The sequence below is a fragment of the Mesoplodon bidens genome (assembly GCF_964165515.1).
Source record: "Mesoplodon bidens genome assembly, chromosome: 20".
In the NCBI taxonomy this organism is placed as follows: domain Eukaryota; kingdom Metazoa; phylum Chordata; class Mammalia; order Artiodactyla; family Ziphiidae; genus Mesoplodon; species Mesoplodon bidens.
The window spans coordinates 25,275,591-25,289,153 of record NC_138181.1 but is presented as its reverse complement, the minus strand read 5'-3'; positions in this window follow the sequence as shown (position 1 = coordinate 25,289,153).

Genomic DNA, 13,563 nt, shown 5'->3' with positions numbered 1-13,563 from the left:
TCATTTTCAACTATTTCCAGGATTGAACCCTTTGGCTTTTTAATCCGAGGTCAATAGTGGAAATGTTAGCACAAGGAGTGTTAATACTGATTTTCTCACCTTAGACTAACAAGATTTCTGGATTGCATTGGCAAACAATTCAATAGAAATTTAGAAAGGATATTTTAAGAGCAGGAAATCCCTTGTCAGGGAGAAAAAAACTATAGGCAGACAATTCTCATGTCCAATGACTTCTACATTAAAAACAAATGTTTCATACTATTGAAATCATTTCATTACCCAGCTCATTCCTCTTATCTGGAGGTAATTTTTTACAGATTCCAGCCTACTTTGCAGACACAAATTTCCAGCCACTCTCCTTCATGCCCCAAGAGGCCATTTCATAAGCGAGCTAACATCAATTCAAACAAGATTCGTTTTTTCCATCACTTTACACCCTAGAAAACTGATACAGACTTCCCCAGATGAAGTTTAATACAGAACACAGCTTTATGAAGTGTGGAACCTCATTTCAAATGTACACATAATATATCGATATAGACTTTGGGAACATTTTCAAAGAATACAAATGTGCTGGGTCCAAGGCTTAAATGGTCCTTTTCGCTGAAATGAAGTTCATAAAAGATTTCAGAAGTCCAGAAAACTTTAACATTTAATGCCTTTTTCTTGAGATGTCCCAGAATATTCTAATTTAGTAATTAAATTGTATATCCAGCATGCAAATGTGTAGTATAAGCAATTCATTATATTAAACAAATTTGACAATTGAGGACCTGATTATGAATTTCAAAGCCTGAATACTTAGAGAAAAGATGCATGAGTAAAAACCATGATGACAATAAATAATATATAATACTCTATGAACAATAAAGTGTCCTCCAAACTGAAGAACGTGATTAGTCTCAGTGAAGAGCAATGCCTTCAGGGATGTGGTCACTCAAATTCTGTATCCTGTCTGAGAAACTTCACTAAGGGATGTGATTTAATAAGTAGAATTGTCTCATACATTATATCTTTCTTAAAAGCTTGGAGATACACCCTCAATCACTCCCAACCTTCCATAAGGGTATGATATCTGTTATCATAGCCTTCCTACATAAATTAATATTTTATCCTGAGTAATGAGCCCCATAATTGAACTAGACTATGCAAAAATAATACATCTTTTTACTTAGCCCTAAACTGCTTTTTCTGTTTGAAGGTTTCTCACACTTCAAGGTATCCATCCCACCTCATTCATTGACAAAGTGTTTATTGGGTGCTTATTTTATGCTAGGGGTTGAGACACAAAACTGAAAAGAAAGTTACTTTGCCCTTTAGAAGCTTACAATTAAGAAATCCAGAATTAGGTTTAAAAAATGGGGGGGGGATATTCAACCCTCCATCCATACCTTCCATAATATGTTTATTTTACTTATGTCAACCATAATCATTTCATGTTGATTTATAAACATGATTCCTTTTCACAGAGACAAGTCTAAGAAGAAAACACAATGTATGATTTTACTACTCAGAGAATCTCTATGAATGCTTTGTGTATTCTCTCCAGTGTTCCCTCCCCACCATCACCATGATGTTTATAAGTGATCTAGTCACAGGGTCAAGAAGACATGAACATGCTTAGAATAAGACCATCCTTCTGCCAACTTCCACGGAGAGGGGCTGAAGATGAACCAAGTCAAAAGTAAATTGACCATCCTTCCACTGACCTCCAGGTCTTTATTAGTAGAAGTGAAATGGGACACTCAGAGCTGTGCAAACTCCTGGCAAGATCTCATCACCACTGCATGCCTCGGCTCCATCATGATTAATTCTCACTGTGCCCTGTACCCCTATTTATTTCAGATACACAAGAAGCCCAGCCCTTCCTATTTTTCTTCTATTATTGCTTATCATAGGCCTTTTATCCAGAGGCATCCTTGTTCATGGATTCTTTATTTGAGTTCTCTCACCACCAGCCCTGTGATTTCTTTTAAGGAACTATATATGTGTATGTGACATTCACCTTTGTAGAAGAAAAGCTGGGATCCAACATCTTTATGATCTTTTTAAATAGTTTTTTAGGATTCATATTTAGAATCGAGGATGGGGTGACCTTCCAGAGAAAAGACATGAGGTATGTGGTGGGAGAGAGGAGGATTACTTAACAAAATTAGAGCTATTTTAGGGAGGAGAACGTAGTAAGAGATGCTGGATGGACAACTGCCAATGTACATGTAGGTAAGAGCTCTGTGCGTCTCTGGACTTAGCTTATGTCAAAGAACAATTGAGGGTTCATTAGTCAGAGATCAGTATGGACTCCTGTTTATTTCATTCAGATGCAGCTTCCAGAAGAAGGGGAAGTTTAAATCTACTTTGCATTTTCATTATCGTTTGAATATTTGGTAGCCTTCAGGGAATAGTGAGGAAACCAAAACAGGAAAAAAATCATAGCAAGGATTTTAGTGTCTGTACTGAAATCTCTCATCTAGGTTTGGTGCAGCAATGAGAAGTTAGTTCCATCAGTGCCCCACTCTTTTCTCAGTACAATTTTCAATTCCTGGTGTATATAGTTATCTCCTGCTTTTCAAAAGTTTGCTCTATGCCACTTTGCTTTTATGAAAGACCTACATTAGTACCTATTTTCACTAACCAAAAGAAATCTGAAGAGAATTTTCACTTTTACAAAAAAAATGTGAAAAGGGAAATACTGTTTAGCATTTGCTTTTCAGCAAGTTGTTTCAGAGGCAGTGGGCACTCCAGTATCTAAAGTGGCACTGCCAAGCTCCTTCCCCAGGAACTACACTCAGCATCTTAGCATCAAGCTGCCATTTGAAGTGTCTGTGAGCATTGGTGCTTTATCTCAATTTATTTTGCACATTCCTTAGCAAGATGTGTCCTAAGGCAGTTGCTTCTTTGCTTTACCACATTTCTGCTTAAGAAAGTTTTCATAGGAATGCTCTACTTTCGGATAGCGGGGGAAAACCTGTATAATGTTGTCCCCTGCCAGGGCCCCTGATGTGCTCATGAGAGCAACAGCACGACCCCTCTCTCTGGTCCAGTCTTATCAAGTACCTCACTGCTCAGAGGTTGAGGGTATTTCCAGAAGCCTGCTTAGGCTTCCTCCGCTAATTTTCCCACTTTTGGATTCCTCAAAATGCTTTGTGCTATCCTGTTCTATCTGCCACATATTTAGCAGAAATTCTTAAGTTTCTACCATGTGTACAATGACCTTTACTAGGAACCAGCAATTCAGAAAGTGTTCATCACTTTTTTCTCCCTGTCTAGCCCACTAGTCATGCCAACAAAAAAACTGAAAAAGGAGAAGGAGGAATTGGAGAGCTCAGCCCAGGGGAACCGTGTGGTACACTGGTTAAGAGGGAGTCTCTGGAACCAAGAGATAAGGTCAAATTGCAGTTCTGCCATTTACCAGGATGGACCGTCATTTAACCACTGGGGCTTTGTGACTAATTCTGTAAAATGGAAATTATAGTAGTACCTACTCCACAGGGTGGTCATAAGGATTAAACAAGTTCACACATACAAGCTCTTAGAAGTGTGACGGACCAAACAATGAGTTTTGGATATTATTATTATTATGTCACAACTGAAAATAATTTCAAAGGTTTTTTTCCTTAAAGTTTACATTATACAGTATGACTCTGTTTCTTATATTATTTTTGTTGGCCTTTCCTAACCTAATGTCATTTCCATAGGCCTTTTTTGATACATGGCAACTAAAATATATATGATATGCCAGGTGCTCAACAGTACTCTAAGATACCTGCTTTGTTTCTAGTTTTATTTTGTTTCTAATTATTTATTACACTTTAAAAATACCAGGTATGGGTATCTTGAAATAATTAATTAGGGACATCAGATATATGAATAAATTGGATATCTGAAAGCTAGGTTTTTTTTTTTAGTTTGGTTTATGTAGCAGTATTGAAACATAGCTCTAAGTTCTCTGACACACCTCCTATCTACTGCCTATCAAGAAGTGGGTCTATGCTTGATTAACAGAATAGTGTACAATTGATGATAACCCAGACAGCTTCCACTTTCTACTTCTGGGAAAACTCACTCTCAGAACCACAATGCAATAAGAGAAAGTCCAAGTGGCCTGTGGCAAAACATGTGAAGAGAAATAGAGACCCCAGCCCATAGCCCTAACTGACCTTCCAGCCACCAGCCAGCCCAAGCTTGCCAGCTATGTGAGTGCCATACTGGAAATGAATCCCCCAGTGCCCAGTCAATATGTTCCAACAGATGATACTTTGAACAAAGACAGACTGTCTCTACCAGCCCTGCCCATGCTACAAATCCATGAATAGTATAAATGACTGCTGTAGTTTTGGTACACAAAGCTTTGGGGTGGTTTGCAATTGAGAACTAGAACACATTATAATGTTTTATTCCTACCTAATTAAACCTTTGATATATAATCTTAAAATACTGCAAATTACTGCAAAGGTAACTTTTTTTCAATCTCTGCTGTGCCTCTCTACCTCAGTGCTTTCCAACGTAGGATCTATAAAGTGAAAGAGCCAAAATAAGGGCACCAAGTCTGATGCAATGCCTAGATAATCCACAGACTGGATAATCAATATTGTGTCACTGAGATATAAATATAATTATCCTGAAGGTCAGTGTGTGAAGAAATAACAGCAGACATTATAGCACTGCACATGCTTCAGAGAGCATACATTTCCTGGTAAGTCTTAGAATCAAAGTTGTGCTCTTCGAGTTGTCAAACTACTTCTTAGAAGCAGTACAGTGGATGCTGGTCATTGAAACTCAAGCTATTAACAGGCTAAAATCTTAACTATTACCAGATCACAGAGCTAAAGTTTTGATTCATGTAAAATATACTAAACCATGGTGCATGCCAGCTATCAAGTTGCATGCTTCCCCATGCAGCTTTGTTATATAATTTTCTTAGGGTGTTATGTCATCTCTTAAAATCTTTGCTTGCAGGGAGAAATGTTCACCTTTTTACCTTGAATTTTTTCTTGCATAAACATGAAAATATAAGGACAGCATAAATATTTTCCAAACCAAGATTACTCTGCTTTACAATTTGGAAATAAAGTTTTGTTTTGACAGTTACTTGACTATGACAATCATTCTGTTATCCAGATACATTTGATCATTATTATTATTATTTTTGTGTGTGTGTGTGTGTGGTACGCGGGCCTCTCACTGTTGTGGCCTCTCCCGTTGCGGAGCACAGGCTCCGGACGCGCAGGCTCAGCGGCCATGGCTCACGGGCCTAGCCACTCTGCGGCATGTGGGATCTTCCTGGACCGGGGCACGAACCCGTGTCCCCTGCGTCGGCAGGCGGACTCTCAACCACTGCGCCACCAGGGAAGCCCTGATCATTATTTTTTAAATGGTAATGATCTCGTTACTAAATGACTTCAAAAGAGAAATTCCTTTTAGAAAATGTCATCCTAAGAAGCACTCAAACTGCAAAATAAGGTACTCAGGATGGTCTATTATTTCCTTCAAGACAGTGGGTGGGGAAAACAAAATTATACTTACCAAAGGGAAAAGGCGGGGAAGAGATTAATTAGCAGTTTGGGATTAACATACACACACTAATATATATAAAATAGATAAACAACAAGGACCTACTGTATAGCACAGGGAACTATACTCAATATTTTGTAATAACCTATAAAGGGAAAGAATCTGAAAAAAAATATATATATATGTATTATAATTGAATCACTTTGCTGTACACCTAAAACTAATACAACATTGTTAATCAACTATATTTCAATTAAAAAAAAGAAAAAGAAGAGTAAGAAAAAATGTCATTGTAAAAAATAAAAGACACTAGGTGGATGAGGGTTAGTAATGACAGCAACAAAAGTAGTAGTAATAATAAAAAGTTAATGATTTACTCATAGACATAACAAGTAAATATTTAAAAGGCAAACAGGGACTCCCCTGGCAGTCCAGTGTTAAGACTTCACCTTCCAATGCAGGGGGTGTGGGTTCTATCCCTGGTCGGGGAGCTAGGATTCCACATGCCTTGTGGCCAAAAACCAAAAGCATAAAACAGAAGCAATATTGTAACAAATTCAATAAAGATTTTAAAAATGGTCCACATCAAAAAAAAAAATCCTAAAAAAAAATAAAAGGTAAACATATTAAATTTAAAGTAACTCAGATATAAGCTTATTGAATGTTTTCAAATAAAGGCAATAATTAATAAATATAAGGCCACATATAGAAAGTGATTATATTTATGAATTCCCATAAGCCAATTACACTTTATTCCTGAGAATATATACAAAACCCCCTGAGGATTTAACCACTTCTGACCCTGGGAGTCTAAAGACCAGCAAGTTCTAATAAAAAAACATGACAATATACAAGCTCTCTGGGAATTAATAAACAAAATAGTGAAAGTTACTATGGTCCCATCTACATTATTTTTTGAATCCTTATCTAGAGACTATGCATATTTTTAAAAAATGATGCCCAACTTGGATCTCATTTTCTACAAGTTCTCATAAATTATGTCTTCAATTCATTATATATCACAAATTGTTTTAGTTATTTTTTGAAAGACCTCCAAGTTCAAAACAATAATATTTGAGAATATATGATTCAGCACCTTTCATGATGGGGCAGCTGGAAAAATAAGATGATTGATGAAGTGGTGAGGTCCATTTAAGTCACTGGTAAATATCATGTTATCCCTTGAGATAAGTGGCATTACCACCTTTCTCATATGTATGCAGAGTCACAAGTACACGTGTGAGCAACTAACAACGTATGGAAAAAAAAAAAGAATGTCCTTCGGGTGTTATTAAGTAAAGAAAATCCATTAAACCATAAAGCAGAAAATAATTAATTCTGTAATTTACTTTTAAGCTTTCAAACTGGCAAGATATGATTCTGGTTAATATTATTTAATGTGAAAATTAATTGGAGAAGCCATTTATCAAAGACAAATTTTGAATGTGTATCAAAAATGTATGTAAATTTGTATGAGATACAAGGCATACATGCATGCTTACTTTGAAAATAGCTTAATGAAAATAAAATCAGTGGTTCCACTTATAATTGTAAATTATTTAGTTTCTTTTTTTTATAACTTGGTTATCTAGTTGATTTTTATTTTCCTTGATGTCATTCACTAGAGTCAAATTTTACTGCTCTATAATTTCCCTTCTTAAAAGCAATGCTAATTTAGTTTTGCTCCTTTGTAAACCTAAATTTTTCTGAGTGTTTCATATTCCCAATCCATTATTTTTGTACAAAGCCCACAACAGCTATCACTGTAATAGAGCATGTTACAAGCAGAAACTTGAAAGACAATGTGGGGTGGGGGAGAAATAATATAGGCCTTAGAATCCAAAAGAACAGAATTGAATTCCAGTTTTTCCTTTACTAGCTGTGAGACCTTGGGAATATTTAATCTCTCTAATCTCTTCTTCATCTCTAAAATGGGCTCCAAACACCTACTTTGGAAGTTCTAAAAATAACTAAGTGGACTAAAGTTTGCTAAAATCTGAACTGGGACCCTAGCACATAAGAGTTGATGAATATATTTAATTGCCACCATTCTGATAAATATGGTATTAATTCTACTTTAGTATTAATATTAACAATAAGGCAGTATAATGTCAGTTAAGATCATAGATTCTGCACCCAGACTGCCTGGGTTCAAATCCTGGATTACTACTTACTAACTATGCAACCTTGGGAAAATTACTTTCTCCATGCCACAGTTTCCTTACCTATAAAATGGGAATAATAATAAACCCTATCTTATAGATTTGCTTTGAGGACTAAATGAATTAATAAAAGTATGATGAGTAGTGTTTATTACATAGTGACCCTTAATAAGTGTTTTCTATTATTTTTATTCCAAATTTTGAATTTTATTTATTTTTTTGTATAGCAGGTTCTTATTAGTTATCTATTTTATACATATTAGTGTATATATGTTAATCCCAATCTCCCAGTTCATCCCACCACCACCGCCCCACCTCACTGCTTTCCCCCCTTGGTGTCCATACATTTGTTCTCTAATGTTTTCTATTATTATTAAGTAACTAAGGCTATTTTAATTATGATGTTATAGATTGTTAATAGACTGACTGGGCTTGAATCCCAACTCTTCTTTCCACTTACTTAGTGGGTAACCTTGGGCAATATATTTCTGTGGCTCAATTTTCTTATGTGTAAAATGAATATAATAATAAACCTCAGAGGGTTTGGGATATACATATACATATATGTATACCTATAAGTATATACATATATATGTTTTTAAGATATATATGTATATTTCATGTATGTCATATATCTGTATCTATATCTATATATCTTGAACAACTCCTGGCAATAAGAGGTATTACACAAATGTTAGCTATTATTTTGAAAATAAAGACATAATTTTATCAGTAAAAATATTATTAAAATCATAATTATATATAAATCGAACCCCTCCCACAAACTTAAAAAATAAATTGGTTTATTAATGATAATTACAGTAATAAAGTTGATCATTTGGCTTGTCATTACTTTGAGGCAGGGCCTTAGCTTCCATATTTTTATCCATGGGTAAATGAGTTAGAAATTAAAATATGGATTTATGTCTAAATAATTCCTTATATTCAGTAGCAAACATTTCCCCAGCCTCTTGACAGGCATTAATTAAGTGCATGGGAAAAAAAATGATTTCTTTAAACTTAGCCCATGTTTAAATTCTGAGAACTCACAATTTAATCCACCTCTGCAGTTGTATGGAAATCCAGTGCAAGTGTTGGGATTAGAAAACCAGATTAACTGATTGTCTCTGCTAACTACAAACCCATTTCCTCAAGGAAGATTTTCTTCCAGGTTGTGAGAAATACCATAGGCCCAGAGTAAACAGCTATTAGCATAAGAAATACCCCATCAGATTTTATTAACTCTGTGACATTCTAGAAGGCCTTTTTTGACATCAGTGAAAGCCATGGCTCCAGTCTTTAGGACACAACTCCGAACCAGACAGTAAAGAATAAGTAGGTAAAAACCAGAATGCTGGAAGTCAAGTCAAAACACTCATTCCAGTGAGATGGAATGCTGGAAGCCAACCACCATGCCTGGACTCCCTTTGCTGAATTCAGTCTGAGAATTCTATGCACTCAAATCTGAAAATGGATGGGCTTCTTCTATTGCTTTCTGTGAGTAAAATGTTTAATCTTCCTTTGGCTTTTTAACTTTTTGCCTGAATTATTATTTTGGGAAATCTAAGCAGTTTCAGAAACAGTTATATCTGGTAACGAGAACCTAGAATAGACATACTTACTCTAAATTCCTGGAGCGTTGTTACTACCTGGAGTGTAAATTATACTTGTGTTCCTCTTTTTATAGGTGAGCCAGAGCCTATCATGTAATTGCTTTACTTTAGCAATTGCTAAATGTATAATATTTACTGCCCAGACCTAAGGCTTTTATGTTTTACTTTACAATATAAATTATTATAATAAAATAAAAATTTTAAGCCTAATATGTAATCATCAAGAAGAACATAGTCCAACAACTAAATATCTCAATTTATTTCACTCCTTTCAAAACTAATTTAACTACCTTATTTTTTAACCACTTGATAAATTTCCTGATTGAATTTTGATCTAAAAAGTTCTCTTCAAGCATACTAAGTTAAGTAGGTGATTGAAAGCTTGAATTTTGAAGTGGAGTTTTCTAACAATTTTTTTAAATGGTGAATAATGATGGAAGATACTAAATAAAAATATCTCAGCCTAAGAAGCTAAGAAACCATAATGACGTCCCATATGCTTCCCTAAAATATAATCAAGTGTCATCATGTCCAATAGCATCAGCAAGAACTCTGAGTTATAGGTTAAGATTTTAAAATCTTAACTCTCCCAAATCCAGATATGACAATAGTTATAGATAGTTCAGATAGATGATAGACAGATAGAGAGAATAGATAGATAGATAGATAGATAGATAGATAGATAGATAGATAGATAAAGTGGTGGGTAACTAGATTTACTGACAAGAAGTTGCACCAGAGAACAGATTCTGAGGAACTGTTTGTAAGACAGACCTTCTTCAACCTATTGGAGATTTCCAGGTCATCCTTGTATGTTCAACATACAACGTAGAAGGCTTCCCCATAGATCCCTGGGTTTCTAGGAGGGTTACAAACACTGAGATAATACAAATTGGCTCTGGGTTTTCCAATTCATGTTAGTTCATATTTCTATATGGTAATTATGGTGAACAGTAAGTGATAAGGGACAGAAATAGGTAATACAGACTAGTTTGTATTCAGAATCCAGGTTAGCATTAAACCTGGAAAAACATTGGTAATAACTGGAGTCTGAATCCAGGTACCCCAAGCAAAAGAGCACAGGCCAGTGAATGATCTGAGTATAGAAGCTGGCCATGAGAAACAAGGCAAGGAATAAAATCCTGTATATGAGGAGCCTGAAAATATTAGATCTGGGCATTTCTGCCAATCTCAGAATACAAGATATTTGCCCAGTGGCCCACTAAGGCCAAGGAAAACTATGCTGCTCCATGAAGTGAAGCCAGTTCTTAGGGCCAAAGGGCAGGCAAAGCAGGAAATAGTCATTGTAACTTTACAACTGTGGAAACCTGTCGTTTGCCATTGTAATAGGAGTTTTCTTATGTGGTGTTTCAAGAAAACTGAGAGAAGAAATTACTCATTTGTATGCGAGGCTAGGATTTACCACTCTGTGATTCTACTGGGTCACATGCATCTGGGGTAGGATTTACAGTTTTATGCAGGAGGAATGTTCTATTTTAGAGAAATGATCCCTCACTTTTATATGGCACTTGAGAGTTTATAAAGATAGTTTACATTCATGATTACATGTTGTGGTAGATAGCAGTTTTAACAATAGCCCTAAGATGACTGGATTGCAAATGAAAGAAAATCCAGCTCAAATGAATGGAAATTTATGTAATTATGCAAAAAAAGGGAGTTTCTAATTTCAGGCAGAGGTGGCCTTCAGAGGCTAAATAATAACACCAGGATATAGTTGCTCTATCTCTCTGTCTCTATCTCTTGACTCTTTTCTCTCCACTGTGTTTATTCTCAGTTAGGTTCTCCCTGTGTGGTAGCAAGCATGGTCACCAATACTCTGGGCTACGAAGCACTCCACTTAATAAACCTATCTTGGAAGTGGAAGAAAACACCTCTTCCTTGAGAGCTGTAGCAAGAGTTCAAGGTGTGGTCAGGCCAGGGACATGTATCCATCCTCAACCCATCTCTGTGGCCAGGGGCATGTAGAATTCCTATTGGTCAAGAGTGGAGGTCAGCTCCTCCCAACCCACAGGGACTGAAAATGAGAAAGCCTTAATCCCTAAAAAGAAAAGAAGAGATGCTGGGCAGGTAATAGGCCAGATGTCCACTATAAAATTTATAATGATCTTTTTCACACACGAAGTTGAGCCTTGCTCAATATTACACAGAAAACCTAGGTTTCTGACTGGCTAAGACAATACCTAATTCCAAACCCATTCTCTCTAGCCTGCTCCTAGTAAAGAAGCTAAATACCTGCTTCCAAGTCCTCTCGGAACTAGGGATAGCTTTTTGGCACTTCTGGTCAATACAGATAAGGTGAAGACTGCTGGGCTCTTCTAGGGCAATGTTTGCATTCTTGATACCAGGGGCAAGCAAAGTAGGGGACATCCTTTCCCCTTCCTCCTGTCTTTACTGAAGACATGAGACCTGGGGTTGCAGCATCACAAACTCGGTTATGAAACAAGGAGTCAAACCAACACTTAAGATAGCAGAATAGGGGCTTCCCTGGTGGCGCAGTGGTTGAGAGTCCGCCTGCCGATGCAGGGGACACGAGTTCGTGCCCCGGTCCGGGAAGATCCCACATGCCACGGAGCAGCTAGGCCCGTGAGCCATGGCTGCTGAGCCTGCGCATCCGGAGCCTGTGCTCTGCAACGGGAGAGGCCACAACAGTGAGAGGCCCACGTACCACAAAAAAAAAAAAAAAAAAAAAAAAAAAAGATAGCAGAATAGAAATCTAGAAGAAAGCTGGGTTTTAGTAGCATCAAGGCACTCCTAACCCGGAAGTGTCAGTCTAAACATCTTTTTTTTTAGGCCACGACACATGGCTTGCGGAATCTTCCCAAACCAGGGATGGAACCCATGCCCCCTGCAGTGGAAGCGTGCAGTCTTAACCATTGGACCACCAGGGAATTCCCCAGTCTAAACCTCTTGTTGTGACAGATTGTTAAATGGCTTTATTGCCATTTTAGGCCACTTTTAGGTGAAGTTCTGGTTTTTGTTTGTTTTTAGTAAAAGCATTCCTAATATATATTTCTATCAATAGCTAACCTACAGTTAGGAAGCTGATACCCTGGGCCTAGGAGAAACAGTGTCTTTTTATACCTTAGAGACTTAATTAGTTTAACTCTTTCAGAGAAATTGCGTTTCATGTATTTCCAAATTCTTAGATGAATTCTCACTGTAACTCCCATGTACTAACTGCATTACCTGCCTTAAAGGCTTACTGTAAAGGTGAAATTGCATTTTTAAAAAATGCCTTAAAACTATAAAAATCTTTACAAAAGAAAAGCAGTCTTATTATGAGAACCATCTGTAGCATCTTCTAATTCAAGAGGATAAAGAGAATGTGAGAAATCATTTGTGGCTACCTAAATAAAACAATGTTTTGTAACATCCAGAAATTGCTGTTTTAATTTAATTCCAAGATTTTTACATAGAATTTATATACACTAAGAAATCATTAGCCACTTTAATTTTACCTTGCATATTTTTTAATGTTTTAATATGAATAAATATTTAAATAAAAACAAAAAAGGCATATCAGGGTGACCAACCCACTGTATTTCCCAGGACTGTCCCAGTTTTAGCAACAAATATCTCATATCCTGGAAACCCCTGATTCCCAGGCAACCCTGCTGGTTGCTCTCCCTGTGACCCTACCAATTCTGTTATCTTTCAATCTTTTAAGTTATGTTGACTCGCACTGTTTCTAATGTTAAAGGTCCAATAATTCATCTACAGGCATACCTCCTTTTATTGCACTTCATTTTATTGCTCTTTGCAGACATTGTGTTTTTTACAAATTGAAGGTTTGTGGCAACTCTGCGTTGAGCAAGTCTATTGGTGCCATTTTTCCAACAGCATTTGCTTAGTCTCTCTGTGTCACATTTTGGTAATTCTTGAAATATTTCAAATCCTTCACCATCAAAAAATCACAACTCACTGAAAGTTCAGGTGATGCATTTTTTTATCAATAAAGTAGTTTTAAATTAAGGTATGTACATTATTTTTTAGACATAATGCTATTGCACACTTAACAGACTACAGTATAAGTGTAAACATAACTTTTAAATGCACTGGGAAACCAAAAAATTCCTGTGACTCGCTTCATTGTGAGATATTTGCTTTATTGTGGTGGTCTGGAACTGAACCCAAAATACCTCTGTGGTATGTCTATTAATTCACTCAACAAGCATTTGCTGAGCCAGCTCACAAATATGGCAGGCACCATGGGTACATCCAAAGAGCTCACAAGTCTAGTGGTAAGACCTGACCTC